Below are 17,671 nucleotides of genomic sequence, written 5' to 3'. Positions count from 1 at the left end.
ATAGAAGATCTAACTGACATAATCTGCATTATAAATCAAATGTAAACTTAAGTTACAAGGTAAAAAAACAGAGGGTCAATGAGTAAGGGAACTGTGTACAGTACAAGGTAAAAATTTTTTTTGCCAGCATAGTTGTATCAGCAAATTGTCTAGCATAGCTAAAATGAGAAGTTTTAGGCACCCCTCCACACATTACAGGTCGGCAGCAGCAGCAGCAATCCCTTAAAGTTGAGGATGATCAATTGACCATGGGTCAATTGAAGGGTTGTATATGAGTCCATTTTTTCTATCACTGCAGGACTTTGTAGAAGTTATGGGTATTGGTAATTGGTTATTGTGGTAGATGTTGGATCCAGTGAAAAAAAAACTGTGTGTAACTTGTTTTACATGAGGAGGCCATTATGCGGAGGATAAACCTGTGCCCAGTGGCAATGAGATCCAAGATGACTGGGGTTACTCTTCCACTGAAGCCTTCATCTGACTACTTAAGCATTGAGAAGAATGCCTTCTTCAACCACCTCCTCCACCACTGAGGTCTTTATGTTACGTTATGCTGGACTGCTCTTCATCTGATACCTTACCACCATGCGTTACCATTCCAGGAGTACAAGACTCCTGATGGTGTTGCTCTTAGGGTCATTGGTACATGCAAGTCTCTCCACACTGGGAAGGTGGCAGTCCATGGAGAGGACATTACAGGTATCACACAATTAGCTGGTTAACTATGCAATTACCTGGAGACCAGCTACATGGGCAACCATAAAAAGCTCCAGCCAGCTATAAAGTTAGACCTCAAAAATGTGTACTAATTTTATAGTTGGCTGCTATAGAGTTTGATTTGTACATGTTGCAGGCTCTCCCCTGCATCTGAAAACCCTGTCAGCAGAACGGGCTCCCAGGTGCAGGGGTGTACCTTGCCCAGCCAGGGCTGGGAGTCTTGCAACTGAGGGGACTCTTAGCTCCAGCAGCTTCTGATTCTAGGTCCCTGCAGCACCCTGCAGTTTCCAGGACCCAGAGTCTCATAACTGCAGATGCTGGTTCGCACAGCATGCCTCCCTGTGCTTGGACCCAGCTGGGTCCTGGCTGCTGCGAGGCACGGCTGCCATCTACCAGCTCCGGGGGTGTGTGGAGCCCTCAGTGTGTAGCAGAAAGCCCCCTTTTCCTCTTGCCTGCAGTTGCTCTCCCCTTCTTGGATATGTTTTTCCTCTTCTACCTTTTCTTCCTTCCTCTTTCTTTCACTTTAAGATAAGGAATTGTGTTTTAAAATTTGTATGTGTGCATTTTGTATCTCCCCTTGCATTTTGGTATTTTTATCTATTTGTGTGCCATGGCATTACTTTGGTAGCTTATATTTTATACTCCTCACCTTTCAACTAAGTGTGTTTAGTTTCAGAAGTAAGTTGTACATTGTAACAATGTTAACAAGGGCAGGAATCAAACTGCCGCTTCCCTGTATCAGGCAGGCCCCTGAAAGAGCGAGTAAATCAGTGATTGAATGCGTAACACAGTAGCAGGCAGCAATTAACACCTAGGAAAACCGCAGATCCACCAACGGAAGAAATCAATAGAAGACAATGTAGCAACCGGGAAATCTCTAAACGTCACTGTTCAAGGGCTAGAAGCCCTGGTCTGAGTTAATCAATGCCGGGGACCAACTTCTGGGATGAATATCTCCAGATCAACCGCTCCCAGAGCATTATTCAAAATTCATCAACGGACTCCCAAACCTGCACATACATGCGGAGGACCCCTGGGACTGACAGATGCCGTCCAGTAGCCACAGAGGGGGAAGTCTCACGAGGGTCAACGACCCCTGGATTGGGCAAACCTGAAAACTGGGGAGTCACCAAAGTCTGCCAAAGACAGATAAAAAGCAGTGAAAAGTGACCCTCAGCGGCACCCTTTTGATCTCCAACTTGACCAGCACCCGACCTGTCCAGCCAGAAGGACCAGCCGGCAACCCCCTTCTGGAAGATAACACCACGCTGAAAGAAGCCTCGACGGCAAACTCCAGCGCCTGTGGGATAGGTATACCTGACTCTTGTAGCTCGCTACTGTGTGCGCGCATATGTGTGTGTGTGGGGGGGGGGGGAACCAGCCCCAAGGTTTATGATTTAACTTCATTACAGTGTTTCAATCCGCCTAATAAACCAGAATATTAAGGATCCTGAGTTGGACATTTGTAGCCAACAAGTGCTGTGAAATGCAGCTGCTCTGATGTCTGAGCGCCAGGGGTTTCTCATACTCTCAGGGCTCATCTCTGGAAGGCCATGGCAACTGAGGAGCTTCCAGCCACAGGTGTGCCCAATGAAGTCCTGTGGCTGGGAGCCCCTCAGCTGAGATGGGGCCCCAGCTGTGGGAACTTGCTTCTTGCTGGTAGGGAGCGGCTTGATCTTACTGGGATCAGGCTCCCCCTGCACTGGCAATAAGACACAATGAGATCTAATGCACAATCCCACAATGATTCCTCCTGCTGTGCATGTGTGACAAGCCAGGAGGCACGACTGTGTGAACTGCACACTAGATCTCATTGAGCCTTTACCTACACATGGAGAGGGGCCCCAAAGGCTAGATCTATTTTACTTTATGTACCCAAGGCACATACTAAGCTTTGTAGCTGCACTTATACTCACTTTGAGATCCTAGTGTGTTGCAGTGCGGATGTCCAAGTGTCTACTCAGCTAGTGCATGTTCAGTTGTCTCTACTCTGAATGGGTAGGCATGCAACACCATATACACACCTACTTAACATCCCAAAATTGTACTTGGGAAAAATCCCACAAATGGTGCATATTAGACAGAGAAGAAAGGCAGCTCTCCCACAATTTAGTTGAATCACCTAGTGTTAGGCCACTCACACAAGGAGCAAGAGATCTAGGTTCTAGATTTCCTTCACCTAGAGAAGTTTCAAAACTGAATCTCTTGCTTCCCATCCCTGTCTAACCAATGGGCAAGGGCAGATCCAGAGCAGGTGTGGCAGCACAGCTGCACCCTCACTATGGCTGTATTGTATGTGAGCTCTCAGCAGGGGGTCTGGACAAAACCCCTGCTTTCATGTGGCTTCAGAGCCCAGGGGTGAGTGCTGCCACTGCTCATCACCTCTCATGAGCTAGGGACATATATTAAAAAAGCCTGAGCCTGAATTGATTCAATCTTTGCAGGTTAGCCTAACCTGCAGAGATTGACCTGATTTACAAGTGGACAGACATCCATATTTCATTCTGGAAATGCAGGCACATGCCTGTAGTGACTCAGGCCAGAAGCCCGGGGATGCTAGAGAAGCCCTCCCTTCCCTTCCACAGGGAAGCTGAGATGAGGCAGAGGTGCATTCCCAGGCCCTGGCAGGCTTGAGTAAGATTAAGGAGGGGTTTAAACCCCAACCTTCACTTGTAGGGTTCAGAAGGTGAGGGAAGAGGGAGCCTGGCCAGACAGGGGTGTGGGAAGACCCCTGTAGCAGGGGAGGATGAGGAGGGGGACAGTCCTGCCCACAGCAGCAGCAGCTCCCTAACAGCTGGGAGAAATTTGGGAACACAGCTCCACTGCCAGCCCCGGCCCCTGCCTCCACCTCCGCAGCTCACCTGCAGACATGCAGACCCTGCTTGCAGTTCAGAGGAAGAAGGGAAGAATTAACACCTTCCTGTCCAAGTACTTAACAGGGTTAAGTTCAGACACATCTGGCCACACCCCCACCCCTGCTTAGGCCCTGAAAGCAGAGGGGCAGGGCCAGCCCTGCTCTCTGGAGTAGACAACACAGACCAGCCCAGGGCTCAGATAATGCTGGGATGCTGGAGGACTCTGGTTTAACTTAAACCAGGAAGGGGTCTGGTACAGGAGTTGCATAAACCAGTTTGACCCAAATCAGTTGAATCTGGCACTACATTCACCCAGCTTTATCTTAAAACAATTTTGGCCATTTTGAAACTGGTTTATGTGCACTGAACTTATGTTTGGTTACAGGTTTAAACAAGTTTCTGATAACTTAAACTGGTTTATGTCTAACTTCTGTCCCTAGCCCTAATCTGCTGCTGAATTCAGCAGGGAGGGGGAAGGAGGGAAAGATGAAAAAGCAGCAGCATTAACCCTCTGGGCTCCAGAGCTGCATGAAAGCAGGGGCTCTGCCCTTGCCACAGTTCAGGTGATGAACTCAGAGCTCACTGTGCATCTGTGGGATAGCCAAAAAGCTTGTTGAACACCGCCTTACTTCATTCCTCAATCTGTTACTGCCACCAGGCTACAGGTTGAGCATTTTCCAATCCCCTCACCAGAGATCTTCTTAAAACTGAGCTACTGCATTTACTATGTATTGGCCAAAACAGATGGGAGAGCAGTGAGAGCTTTCTGAGAGCAAAGGTCTCTGGGGCCTCTCCCGTTGAGAAACGCATTCCACTGAGCCATACTCACAGTAGCTTTTTCTCTTCTTCCTCATTTCATGTCTGAGGCTGCCTAGAAGGACAACTAAAAGGAGAGGATTTGGAGAGTATTCTGGATAATGCCTAACCTATGATCTAGGGGGTCCAGCACTGTGCTGGGAAGTAGGAAATGTAGGTTTAATCCCCCACTGTGTAAGGGGCTGGGCATTAGAATCTGAGTTCCCAGTAACAAACCACAAGCTTATTCAGACAAATAATGGAAGGGCACCTAACCCTTGGATGAGTTTTTGCCAGCTACTATTTCCAGACTTATATGCATACCCAAGTGAGCATATAGCGTGGAGTATCTGCCTGGCCAGACAATACCTTACTGAGCATGCATAGTAGTTGTGCAGATGCTTGGAGGTCTATACTGTGCCTGGAACAGAATTCCAAACTGTGTGCAAGTGCTAAGAAGAGGAGTTAGGCAGCTGGATAATCCCATCTGGACCCATAACCTGAAAGATTCTAGTTCTTGGTGTTTGTGGTGTAATGTAGATTGCTACAAAATCTGTGGGTTGTTAAATTCCTAGGTGTTCACCTGTCTAGAGGTGAATTTTCAAAAATAATATGTTAAAATAATGGGTGAATTGGGCAGTGGCAGTCAAAGACAGAACATATGACCTGGAATTTATTATATTACCCTACAGAAAACTTTATTGTGGTCACATTCAGAAATCAGGAAAATATTGCTGAATGTCATTAAATTGCTATTAGCCAAGGGAGGCTTGATGTGATCTAATTTACACTGTGACATGGTAGAAGATAGGTTTTTGTTGTAAAATATAAGATGAGCTGAAGGGTATTAATCCCAGTCTTCTGCTTTATTTTACAGCGTCCTTGACTGCTTGTGTTGATATGAACCTTCACCTTTCACCATACAAATATTTTTCAGCTCCTCCAACAAGTTCATTTAATGGCATATCATTTATACTATCACTTAGGTCATTTTTGAGTGTGTTATCGACACAGCAATAGAAACACATATTGTTAAGGTGGCATACCATTTTCCATTACAACCATTACATTTCATTTGCTTCTACTCTTGCCAAATAAACTGTAGACATTGTCACTTCCCATGATTAGTTTCTGCTTTTTCCTTTTTTTGTAATCTCAAAAATCAGGACAACTTAAAAAAAGGAAATTGTGCCCATGTAAAAGCATATCCAAGCACCAACAGACTGTACATGTTCACTCCGTCCAAGTAAATCCACCCGGAGTTACTTGAGTTACTCAAATATCACCTTTGCACACTCGTAGAATAACTTCTGCTTTTTTCCCCTAGTGAACTGAAACTGTGCCATGCTGCATGGAGCATGCTTCCAAACCCCAGGGTCAAAGAATCAGAATTCCAAACTGGGTCAGACAAATGTATCCTCATTCAGGTTTTCCTATCAAACCCTATGATAAAAATTATAAATCCTACCCCTTCATGAATATGCATTATGATACCATCTTTAATCCCCTGGCAAACTTGTAAGAACGGAAATGTGAGGCAACCACAGTCTGATGTAGTTACCCTCTCTGATGGGGAAAATTTATATTTTTAGCTAACCTAGATGCTACGCCATTGTAACCTACTTAAGCCGATTTCTTGCAGCTGTTTCTAAGAGTGAAGGTATTATGCTGAGTATCTAAGAATTTCTGAGGTGGGATACCAATGTGAATGAAACTGGGATCAAATAATATCAACAGTTAGCACACAAAATAGTCTCTTGGACTCTGAACAACATGTTCTACATCACTACATACCCAATATTTTTCTGATAATTTAAGCAAGAGATGCTTAAATAGTGGCTCTATTAAAACTGCACCCTAGAGGGGGGGAACTATACACAAAGGAATTCTGTGAGTGGCATTACTGGGCATTAGGTGGGGGGGATGGTTCGATGGTGCTCTAAAATATATAAAATGGTAGGAAAATCTGAGAAACTTCACTAAATAGCAAGATGCTCTAAATGCTTTTGCAAATGGATAAAACTAAAACCTCTCTTGGCTGCCCAGGAGGCTGTAATCAGTGCTTGTGAAGAGACACTTGGATTCTCTACCAGGAAATATCAAGACCGGTTTGATGAGGATGTTTGGGAGATTCAAGAGTTGATCATTCACAAGTGCAAGGCCTTTTGTACTTGGCAAAATGACACCAACATAAAGCAAAGAAATTGAATCTCCAACATGCCAAGATAGAGGTCCAAAGGAGGACCCGTAATATGAAAAAAAATGGTGGGAAGACAAGGCTTAGGAGATTCAATATCTTGTTGGCATTCATCTTAAGGATCTGGAATGAGGCAACAGTATGCCGCAGACCAAATCATGAATTGGACAGAAACACATGTGCAAGCTGCATTAGAGTCTGTCAATCCCACATAGGCCTCATCAGCCATCTTTGGACACACAGATAAGACAATCAAGGAAAACAATAATCTTTGACTGTGAGGTACTGCTGAATAAGTTGAAATACTAAAATGTCAGTTTAATCTAACAAAAACAGTTCTTAGTAATGCTTTAGATCTGGATATTTTAGCCACTGCTGAGTTTCACCACTCTAATTCCTTTTTTCTTTCAGGGACATAGATTTATATAGGCCCCTACTTCTGTATGTGAGATTTCCCCATTTAAAGTGCGGGGGCTTACAACTGTCACTTCAGAATGTCATGTAAGTCCTTAGCATAACGTTCACCCCTCATGTCCCTAGTCTACCTTTAATATGTAAAGCAGGTTTTCCTAACTTCTCATCCTCTTGTCTAAATAGTTTTGATGTTTATAAAAGTCTCAGGTTAACACATTCAAGATTCCCCATTACAAGTCTATGTCTGGAAATACATGCTATGTTTCATAGTTTCATAGTATTATGAACTACTGGCTGTATTACAAGACCTTCACCTTATCCAGGAAGTGCACAGCTCCACTAGGGGTACCACCTTGCTGGACATGGTCCTGGCCAAGGGGGATGACCTGGTGAGGGGACTGCAGGTCCTTGACCACCTGGGCAATAGCGATCATCACCTGCTGGATTTCACTATCCAATGCAGGGCGCCTAGGGCTCACACCAAGGCTAAAGTCCTTGACTTCAGAAGGGCCAACTTCAATGAACTTAGGATACTAGTGGGGGAGGCACTAAGGGCCCAGAAGGTAGAGGAGATGGGAGCCCATGAGGGATGGTCGTAACTTAAGGGGGTGATCCTCCAGGCCCAAAGGATAACAGTCCCTGAGAGAAGCAAGGGGGGTAAGAGTGCTCAGAAACCCCCTTGGCTCAGCAAGGGCATTCAGCAATGCCTGAGGACTAAAAGGGGGGTGTACAACCAGTGGAAGGGAGGAGCTATCACCAAGGAGGAGTACTCCCCCTCTGCCCAGGAGTGTAGGAGGGCTATTAGGAAGGCTAAGGCAGAGATGGAACTCAGGCTAGCGTCCAGGATTAAGGACAACAAAAAGTCCTTTTTCAAGTACATTGGGAGCAAGAAGAGGGCACCAGGCAATGAAGGGCCCCTGCAAGACACAAACGGTAATCTTGTGGCCACGTCAGACAAGAAAGCTGATATTTTTTACAGTTTCTTTGCCTCTGTTATCCTGAACAGGGACTGGGATATCCCACCTACCAGAGGTAGGGACAATCTTGGGGACAGCTCTATCAAGCCTTCAGTCAGTGCAGATGCAGTTAGGGATCTTCTGGAAGGGCTAGACATTTTAAAATCTGCAGGTCCAGATGCCCTCCACCCAAGGGTGTTGAGGGAGCTGGCAGGGGTCATCACAGAGCCCTTGGCCCAGTTGTATGAGCATTCGTGGTCATCTGGCCAGGTGCTGGGGGATTGGAAACTGGCTAATGTGGTCCCTATTTTTAAGAAGGGGAGAAAGGAGGACCCAAGTAATTATAGGCCTGTAAGCCTCACCTTGGTGCTCAGGAAGCTCTTGGAGAGGATCATCAAGGAGCACATCTGTGGGGGGCCTGCAGGGGAGATCATGCTCAGGGGCAATCAGCATGGGTTCACCACAGGCAGGTCCTGCCAGACCAACCTGATTGCCTTTTATGACCAAGTAACTAAATCCTTGGATGATGGTGACACTGTGGACATAGACTTTCTAGGCTTTAAGAAGGCCTTCGACACTGTCTCTCACCCCATCCTCATCAATAAATTAAGTGGCTGCTGCATTGATGCCTGCACAGTTGGATGGGTAAAAAACTGGCTGATGGGGCGCACCCAGAGAGTAGTGGTGGATGGGTTGTACTCAACCTGGTGAGATGTGAGCAGTGGGGTCCCCCAGGGCTCAGTCCTTGGGCCTGCACTGTTTAACATTTTCATCAGAGACTTGGACGAGGGGGTGGAAAGCACCCTTTCTAAGTTTGCTGATGACACTAAGATGTGGGGTGAGGTGGACACACTTGAAGGGAAAGAGAGGCTGCAACTAGATTTAGACAGACTACAAAAGTGGGCAGACGAGAATAGGATGGGGTTCAACGTAGACAAACGCAGGGTGCTGCACCTTGGAAGAAGGAATCCAGAGCATACATACAAGCTGGGGAGTTCCCTTCTTGAAAGCACAGAGGCGGAAAGGGATCTTGGAGTCATTACTGACTCCAAGATGAACATGAGCTGCCAATGCCAGACTGCAGCCAGCAAGGCCAGCCATACCTTGGCATGCATCCAAAGGTGCATCTCAAGCCGGTCCAGAGAAGTGATACTCCCCCTCTATGCGACTTTGGTCAGGCCGCAGTTGGAGTACTGTGTCCAGTACTGGGCGCCGCACTTCAAAAGGGATGTGGCCAGCCTGGAGAGGGTTCACAGGAGGGCTGCCCGCTTGGTGAGAGGGCAGCGGGACAGGCCCTACAAGGAGACACTGAAGGACCTGAACCTGTTCAGCCTCAGCAAGAGGAGGCTGAGGGGGGACCTGGTGGCTGCCTACAAGCTCATCGGGGGGATCAACAGCAAATAGGCAGAGCTCTTTTCTCCATAGCACCACCTGGGGTGATGAGGAACAATCGTCATAAACTGATGGAGAATAGGTTTAGGTTGGAGATCAGAAGGCAATATTTTACAGTTAGGGTGGCCAAAATCTGGAACCAATTTCGCAGGGAAGTGGTCCTCACCCCTACCTTGGGCAAATTCAAGAGGAGGTTGAAAGATCACCTGTCTGGGGTCTTGTGAACCCAGCATTCATTCCTGCCCCTGTGGCAGGGGGTCAGGCTAGATGATCTGTTCAGGTCCCTCCTGACCCTAGCAACTATGAAACTATGAAGTAGCTAGGGTCAGGAGGGACCTGAACAGATCATCTAGCCTGACCCCCTGCCACAGGCAGGAATGAACGCTGGGTTCACAAGACCCCAGACAGGTGATCATCCAAACTCCTCTTGAATTTGCCCAAGGTAGGGGCGAGGAGCACTTCCCTGGGGAGTTGGTTCTAGATTTGCCCACCCTAACTGTAAAACATTGCCTTCTGATCTCTAACCGAAACCTATTCTCCATCAGCTTATTACCATTGTTCCTTGTCACCCCAGGTGGTGCTGGGGAGAAAAGGGCTCTATTTGCTGTTGATCTCCCCTGATGAGTTTGTAGGCAGCTACCAGGTCCCCCCTCAGCCTCCTCTTGCTGAAGCTGAACAGGTTCAGGCCCTTCAGTCTCTCCTCAAAGGGCCTGTCCTGCTGCCCTCTCACCAAGTGGGTGGCCCTCCTCTGAACCCTCTCCAGGCTGGCCACATCCCTTTTGAAGTGCGGCGCACAGTACTGTTGATGTTGCTGCTGTTTACATTTATATCTCATCCTATCCAGACAGGCTCAGGAAGGCTTACAATAAATGACAAACATCCCACAGACAACAAAAAGGCAACCTCCCCAGTGCTATATCAAGAGTTTTTTCCTGTTACAATTATTGTGATTATATCTTAGCTGTGTGGTAATTGAGAGCAAAAGCTGACTTTTAAAAATTGACCATTTTCCATAGATCTGTGTCAGCAGACACACAATAGTATGTGTATAATATTTCAGGGGGTGACAGTGTATTATAGTATTCTCATTAGAATTCTTTGGGAAACCTACAACCTTTTTAATTGATATAAATCAATACATATTGATTATTTTGAGGATATAGATATACATTTACAATAATACTATTTACATGCAAATTGTACTGCAAGGAACAATGTTATTGCCAAATCACATAAACATGAACATCACAGCTTGCACAAGATGTATATTTTGATTTCTCTTGGCAATTAACATGCGACTGACCTCTACTGTCAGAAAATGTTTTTTCCTCAAAGAAGTGAGAAAATCCATGACCTTTAAAACACTCCATCTTGAACTCCTTGTAAGATACAAGTACTTGTAAGATATACAACACTTCTTTTAATTGTCACTTGATGTCATCACCACAGCTAGTTAGTGTGCCTAAAAGGTCACCCATTTTTTAAATGCTACCTTCCCCTAAAGAAAGGCCATAGTTTAACTGCCAGATGCTAGTAGCTGTGCTGGCCACTTACATCACTTGATGTTGGGAAGAGAGAAATGTGTTTTTAAAACTAAAACCAGTGCAACAGACAGACCCCTGTTGGAGATCTCTTCACTTAGCTTCTTTAAGATCTTTTCACCTCCTGCATTATCCCCCACCCCAGCACTCAGATATAATCACCTTGGGAGCCCTAGACAGTTGAGTACTTATTTACTGCAAGCCATTTACAGATTCTTAGCTGGATGATTAAATAAACTCCTTGGCTTGGAAAGGTTATTTTCAATGGAAGCCAGGGTACTATTGTAAGTGGATAGGGAAATCAGTCACTTTTAACAATCAACACAAAAGACATGGGAATACATTTGTTGCAGCAGATGGGCTAATTAATCCATAAGCAACTTGTGAATGTTAAGTAAAGAATATATCTTTTCACATGTAAACCATACCACTGCCCTGTTTGATGAAGCTTCTGTTTAATGAACATTCTCCCCCTTTGGGGTAAACTGCAAAGTCTGGGCCACTTGTCAACAACTTCCCCAGAGTGATTGGTGGCCACTGTTTGGACCTGAGCCATTGCCTTTTGATTATCTCTCTAAACCCATCCACTTGCAAAAATTCAGCAATATCAGAAAACAAGCAAACAGGGTTTTTTTTTTGTCTTTGATGCATAAACAAATGCTTGAAAAAACAACTGACACTGGCTGACTGCCATTTCTAAAGCCATCACTGACTGCATACCAGTTTATTTCCAAGCACACAGGAGGATGGCAGGGGGAGTGGGGGGAGGCGAGGTGGGGATGGGGCGGGGGGAGGGAAGGGCAGGGGCGGCTGGAGGAGAAAAGATTATCCATTCATTATATAGGGAAAAAAAAGATTTAGATTATCCTTACCATACTTATTCTAAAAATATTAATTCCAGATACATACACTATTCCCAGGATACAAGCACTTCTGATCTAGACATAAATTGCCTGGAACTGTTTTTCTGCTACTACTGATTTTCCTTAGTACTGGGGGTCAAAAATGTTGATATCTGTCTCCTGCTTGACAGCCTCAGTTTTATTTCTCACTGTATTTTTTAAAACAAAACACAAACATGTGAATTTAGTACTCATGGAAGGCATCACATTTACAGCTTTGAAGACTGCAGTCTGTTATCCACAAAACATATTTGGCACAGGCAACCTGAAAAGCAAGACACGGTCTACTGAAGCAAAATCCTTGGAGATCATCCACTTAATCAGTGAGGCCAAATACAAGACCACCTTGAGAATCTTGTTAATCTAGAGACCTCCAAACACATAGACTTCCCGGAAGAGCTGACAGAGATGCTGTTTGACATAATGCTGAAGTTTACAAGGCATGCTGTCTTAGGAGGCATCAACATCCACACAATGTCTCTGAATCAATGGCACTAAACCTCATATCTGATCTTATTACTTCACATATTTTACTCAGAACCTAAATACACACAGATGACTACAACCTGGACTGTATCCTTGATAGAGTGGATGTACTATTGATATGTAGCCATAACTGCAGGTGGAATGATTATTCATCCACTATATAGAAAAAAGCCTTTATATTATTATAAATGAACACAAATTCCTAATCTGATGATTCTTTATTGTGGGTGGAAATTTGAATCTTCCCTTGAACAATTTGAAGAGGAAGTGAAGCACAGAAAAAAAAAATTCTTTCCTTCTAAAACATGGCCTTTGGCAAAAGGAGCAGTTCTAGAAATATGAAGGACATGACATGGTATTCTCACCATTTCCCTTCATTAGTAATAGAGTGTGGAGAACATCTGCAACCATCTAGGAGACTTCTTTTGAAAGAGGGATACTAATGCTAATGCTAAAGCATACAACACTCCAAGCAAAGAAATAAACCAAAGGTGACCTGTTCATTTACTGCGCACATACTGACTAAATCATGGTTTCGGAGCAAGCTACTCTGGAAACTAGCAAATACAACCTCTAGTGCTGACTGACAAACTTAGTATCTGGGTCAGGGCTTAGGCCAGGATACAGTCAAACAGACACAGCATTTGTTGATCTGGTCCATGACCAGTCACCATTCTCATTCCTGGAGTGGTGAACTACATCATTCCTTGTTTCCACTGGATCTCTTAGTCACCTGCTCCTATCTTGCCCTATCTCCTAAGGTCTGCAAAAGTGACTCAGGTCCTGTTCCAAAAACTAAACCCAAAGTATTATGGTGGAAATTAAACCTCCACTCCCTGAATGCTATTCCACAAATGTTAGTCCTATGCAATATCTACCTGAAGCCAGTAAGGCAGTTAGTTAGATAAGAGCTATCCAACTGGCAGCCTGTAAGGAGTTAAATTGTAGCTCCTGGATTCCTGCTCCCTCTTGCTCTACTCATCACTTCAGGTTGCAGCTGGAGACTCCAGGCTCCCCCTCCCTCCTCTGGATGCCATTTCCTGAACCTCCTCAGAGGGCGGAGCAGTTTGGGGAGCCGACACGGTGAGCCTGGGGTGTGAGGTGCAGTGGGGGATTAGAGGCACCAGGGGCTGCACATATATGTTGCAGGGGGGAGGGACTGCAAGTATGTGGTGCAGTATGCGGTGCCTACATGTACCAGTGGTGGGCTCACAGGCACACAGTGCAGCAGTAGGAAGGGATCATAGGCACCTGATTCAGTGGTGGGAGGAGAGGCATGGGCATGCAGTGCAGCAGTGTGTGGGCTGTGCAGCCTGGGTGGGCGGTAGGGGGAGCTATGGCTCACCATAGTGCAGTGCAGAGGGCATGCGGCCCCCGCTGGTGCAGCCCATGGGGTGTGCAGCCCCCAGCAGCTTGGAAGTTGGACAGCCCGGGGTTAGATAGTGGAAGAAATACAAAATGAATCATTCTATAGTTTTCTCCTGGTGGACACCCCACCCCCCCAATGCCCTAGTGTATAATTGAAATTTGAAATCCTTCTAAGCAAGCTGGCAAGACAAAGCTATGCTGGTGTGCTTTCTATTGGTGTAAAAGTTGCCCTGCCTGCCTCACCTAGGTGCCATCAGCCACCAGGTCAACCTGGACAAGGAATGGTGGAAGAGGAGAATGGTGGAACACTCCCTGAGGAAGGGTTGCCATTTCTGCCTTCCCCCACCAGCCTGCCATCCTCCTGGGGCCCTTGTCCATCTCCAGGTGGGATGAGCATGTGTAGAGACCCCAGAGAGGGAGAAGTGGTGGTTTGGGGATCCTAGACAAAGGCTTGTGTCAAGTGCTGACTTTCATGATATCGCAGTGAGGTACATGCTCTGCTACATACAAAAACCTGACTCAGAATCAGATTATTTATGAATGATTTACCACCAGGTTCCCCACGAACATGTGGCATGCTATGGGTGAGAGGCGGCTCCTTTCTGTCCATGGTCTGGTCCTGACATGAATAGCTCTCCACACCAGGCCCTGCTGCCTCACTGGGGGCAGCCAGCTACCTAGGGTGAACCAAGGCTTGACAGTGCTGCGGTATCATTACGTTTAGGAGGGGTTCTGATTTACAGGTATTCAGTCATAATCCCACAGGTGGTAGCTTCACCCACTGGATCCTCAGCCAAGCACATACACCAGATGTCTGAACCTGCAATTCCTCTTGTACTGAGCAGGATTACTACTGCAACAACACATCATTAGTAGGGTAAATCTACCCTGTCTCATGACAATCTAAAGCCAGCTCATGTTCCCTATTAGCGGGTGAACAATCCAATGCTTGGTGAATTCTGCTTCACACCAACAGGAAGAGCCGACCGCAAAGGATCAAACAGTGACATCGCTACAAATTCTTGGCCACCACAAGCCAATTATCCCTGTGGTAGCTTTTCTGACACGTCCTGCTTTAAATCCATAAAATTAGAGGGATCATGAGGCCCTGCTTTCACGGTCTGTACTCCGTGAAAATCAAGATCAAACAAACTTTTGCCCTTCTGCTCCACAGGAGTTTTCTGTCTTCCCTGAGCTCGCCTTAGGACACCTCATTACAATCTGACAGGTCTACTGCCCCAGTCAAACTCCCCACCTCACACTGTCGCTAGGTGCTTAGAGCCAGAAGGATGCATCTGCATCAGGTTGGGGTAGCAGGGGTGTCCCCAAGATGGCCTCCTCCCTGTTCAGTTGGTTCTACCCCTTCCTCAGAGGGAGGAGACCTAGGAGGTGGGAGACCTGAGTTATATGCCCTCAATCATAGAAATTAAGGACTGGAAGGGACATCAAAAGATCATTGAATCCAACCCCCCTGCTCTGGCCAGGAATACTGCTGAGATCAAATGATCCCAGCAAGGTGTCTGTCCAGTCTCCTCTTGAAGACTTCCAAGGTTGGAAACTGCACCACCCCCTTGGGAAGTCTATTCCAGATTCTGGTCACTTTTACGGTAAAGAAGTTCTTCCTTACATCCAGCCTGAAACCATCCTCTAACAGTTTATGGCCATTGCTCCTTGCCCTCCCCTGAGGCGCCCTAGTGAACAACTTTTCTCCCAGCTCCTGATATTCACCCCTTACAGACCTGTAGACTGCCACCAAGTCCCCCCTCAGTCCTCTCTATACCAGGCTGAACAATCCCAGATCCCTTAGTCTTTCCTCATAAGGTTTGTCCTCCAGGCCCTTAATCATTCTTGTGCTTCTCTGGACCCTTTCAAGATTCTACACATCTTTTTTGAAGTGCGGTGCCCAGAACTGGACGCAATACTCTGGCTGGGGTCTCACCAGCACTGAGTAGAGGGGAAGTATCAGTTCCTTAGCCCTGCTTACAATGCATTGGCTAATGCATCCCAGTATGCTATTTGCTCTGTTGACTACAGCATCGCACTGGTGGCTTATGTTCATCCTGTGATCAGCCATAACCCCAAAGCCCCTTTCAGCCATCATGCTGGCCGGGACATCTCAACTAGTATCAGGAAAGCAAATCTGAAGAGATACAGCCATGTCCCGATTTCTTCCTTCCTCAGAGAGATTTGTTTCTTCAAATAATTCTTGTGCACTGAAATCAATGATGTATGAACAGTTACAACTTTGCACAGTACTCCCAGCTGCACAAGGAGTTTGCCTTTATTGGTACAGGGCCCAATCCAAACTCCATTGATTTTAATGGAGTTTGGATTGGGCCCTCATTTTAACAAGTGAATGGAGATTCAAACGCACATAGCCTACTGGGCAAGGGATTGGCCTAACTGGTAGGTTAAAAGCTATTCTGGGTTAGGGGCGCTGTCCTCACCTTTTATTGAAACTGTCACTGTCTAGAAAGGAATTCTGGATTAGGTCAGGAAACGAAAGAGGGCAGAAGAAGGAACATAAACTTTCTCCAAGGACCATTGGTGCATTTTGCATTGAACAGTCACTGTATACACATACAGCGGTGACAGCATGGACATGAACTCAGGAACCCACGCTTCCTGGTTGAGTGCCTTCAGCACTAAACTGCAGAGTTAGGTTTCCTCTAGTGTTCTCTTTTCTGATCCCATGAATCTTGCTTTCTTTCTTTCATTGAAGGGTTAGAGGGTGCCTCTCCCCAACCAACCTAACTCATGCATTGTAATTACAACATTCCCCTGGGAAGTGGTTGCTAGATCTTTAAAACTCCTCAGACTAAGAGTGGCATAGAACCCAGATCTTTCATGTCTTGTCTGTGCTCTAACCAGTAGAATATTATGTAAAATATGGGTAATCATACTGCTCCAGTACTCATGTTTAAAAGAAGAAGCAATAGCTATAGGAGTACCTGAGGTCCATAAGCCCAGCAAGGGATGGAATTTCAGATATTCCCCTCTCTTTGATGTTTCTCATTTGCTAATTTAGGCTTCCCCCAAATCAGCATGCTAGCTGTTGTCAATCCCATGCTTAGGAATCCAAATACAGGTTTGTGGCAATACTGAGTATCACCATACCTCAGCTCCTTTATGGATCTGGTCCCAAGTGGTTATAGGGCTCAGCAGATATATGTAAAAGATCTTTCACCTCTAGGCTCTTGAAATATCCAGTCCAGACCATATTTCATAGATTTCATAGACATTTGGGCTGGAAGGGACCCTGGAGGATCATCGAGTCCAGCCCCTTGCCCCAGGGGCAGGAAGTCAGCAGGGATCATAGATTCCCAGCAAGATAAGCATCCAAATGTGTCTTGAAGACGTTCAAAGTGGGTGCTTGAACCGCCTCCAGCGGCAGCCTATTCCAAACCTTGGCAGCTCGGACAGTGAAGTTCTTTCTTATGTCCAGCCTGAATCAGTCGCGGCGGAGTTTGTGACTGCTCTATCTTGTCATCCTTTGGGGCGCTCTGGTGAATGGACGTTGCCTCAGATCCTGATGAGCACCCCTGATAAATTTATAGGTGGCCACCAGATAACCCCTGAGCCTGAGCTTTTCTAGGCTGAAAAGCCCCATGGCTCTCAGCCTCTCGTCATAAGGTCTGTTTTCCTGACCTCTGATCAGGTGCGTGGCTCTCCTCTGAACCCTCTCAAGCTTCTCCACCTCCTTTTTGAATTCTGGAGCCCAAAACTGGACACAGTACTCCAGCTGCGGCCTCACCAAGGCTAAGTACAATGGGAGAATGACGTCCACAGATTTGCTTGAGAAGCATCTATGGATGCAAGCCAGCGTTTTGCTCGCTTTACTAGCCGCAGAATCACATCAAAGGCTCATGTTCATCTTGTGGTCAATCATGACCCCCAAGTCCCTTTCATCTGTAGTGCTAACCAGCGAAGCACTACCAAGCCTATAAGCATGCTGCAGGTTTTTCCTCCCAAGGTGGAGAACCTTGCATTTTTCAGTGTTGAACACCATCAGGTTCTCGTTCGCCCATTTCATGAGCCTGTCAAGATC

At 46.1% G+C, this 17,671-nt stretch overlaps 1 protein-coding gene across 3 annotated transcripts in view; it reads right to left on the bottom strand.

The window, feature by feature from the left end:
- The window catches only part of PDZRN4 (PDZ domain containing ring finger 4), a 404,074-nt gene that overhangs the window by 64,148 nt on the left and 322,255 nt on the right, over positions 1-17,671 (bottom strand). The gene's annotated exons all lie outside the window — the stretch shown is intronic.

The sequence above is a fragment of the Alligator mississippiensis genome, chromosome 4, assembly GCF_030867095.1.
Source record: "Alligator mississippiensis isolate rAllMis1 chromosome 4, rAllMis1, whole genome shotgun sequence".
NCBI classification, from domain to species: Eukaryota; Metazoa; Chordata; order Crocodylia; family Alligatoridae; genus Alligator; species Alligator mississippiensis.
Note: the sequence above shows the minus strand (reverse complement) of the source record. Positions and strands in the feature narration are given on the sequence as shown.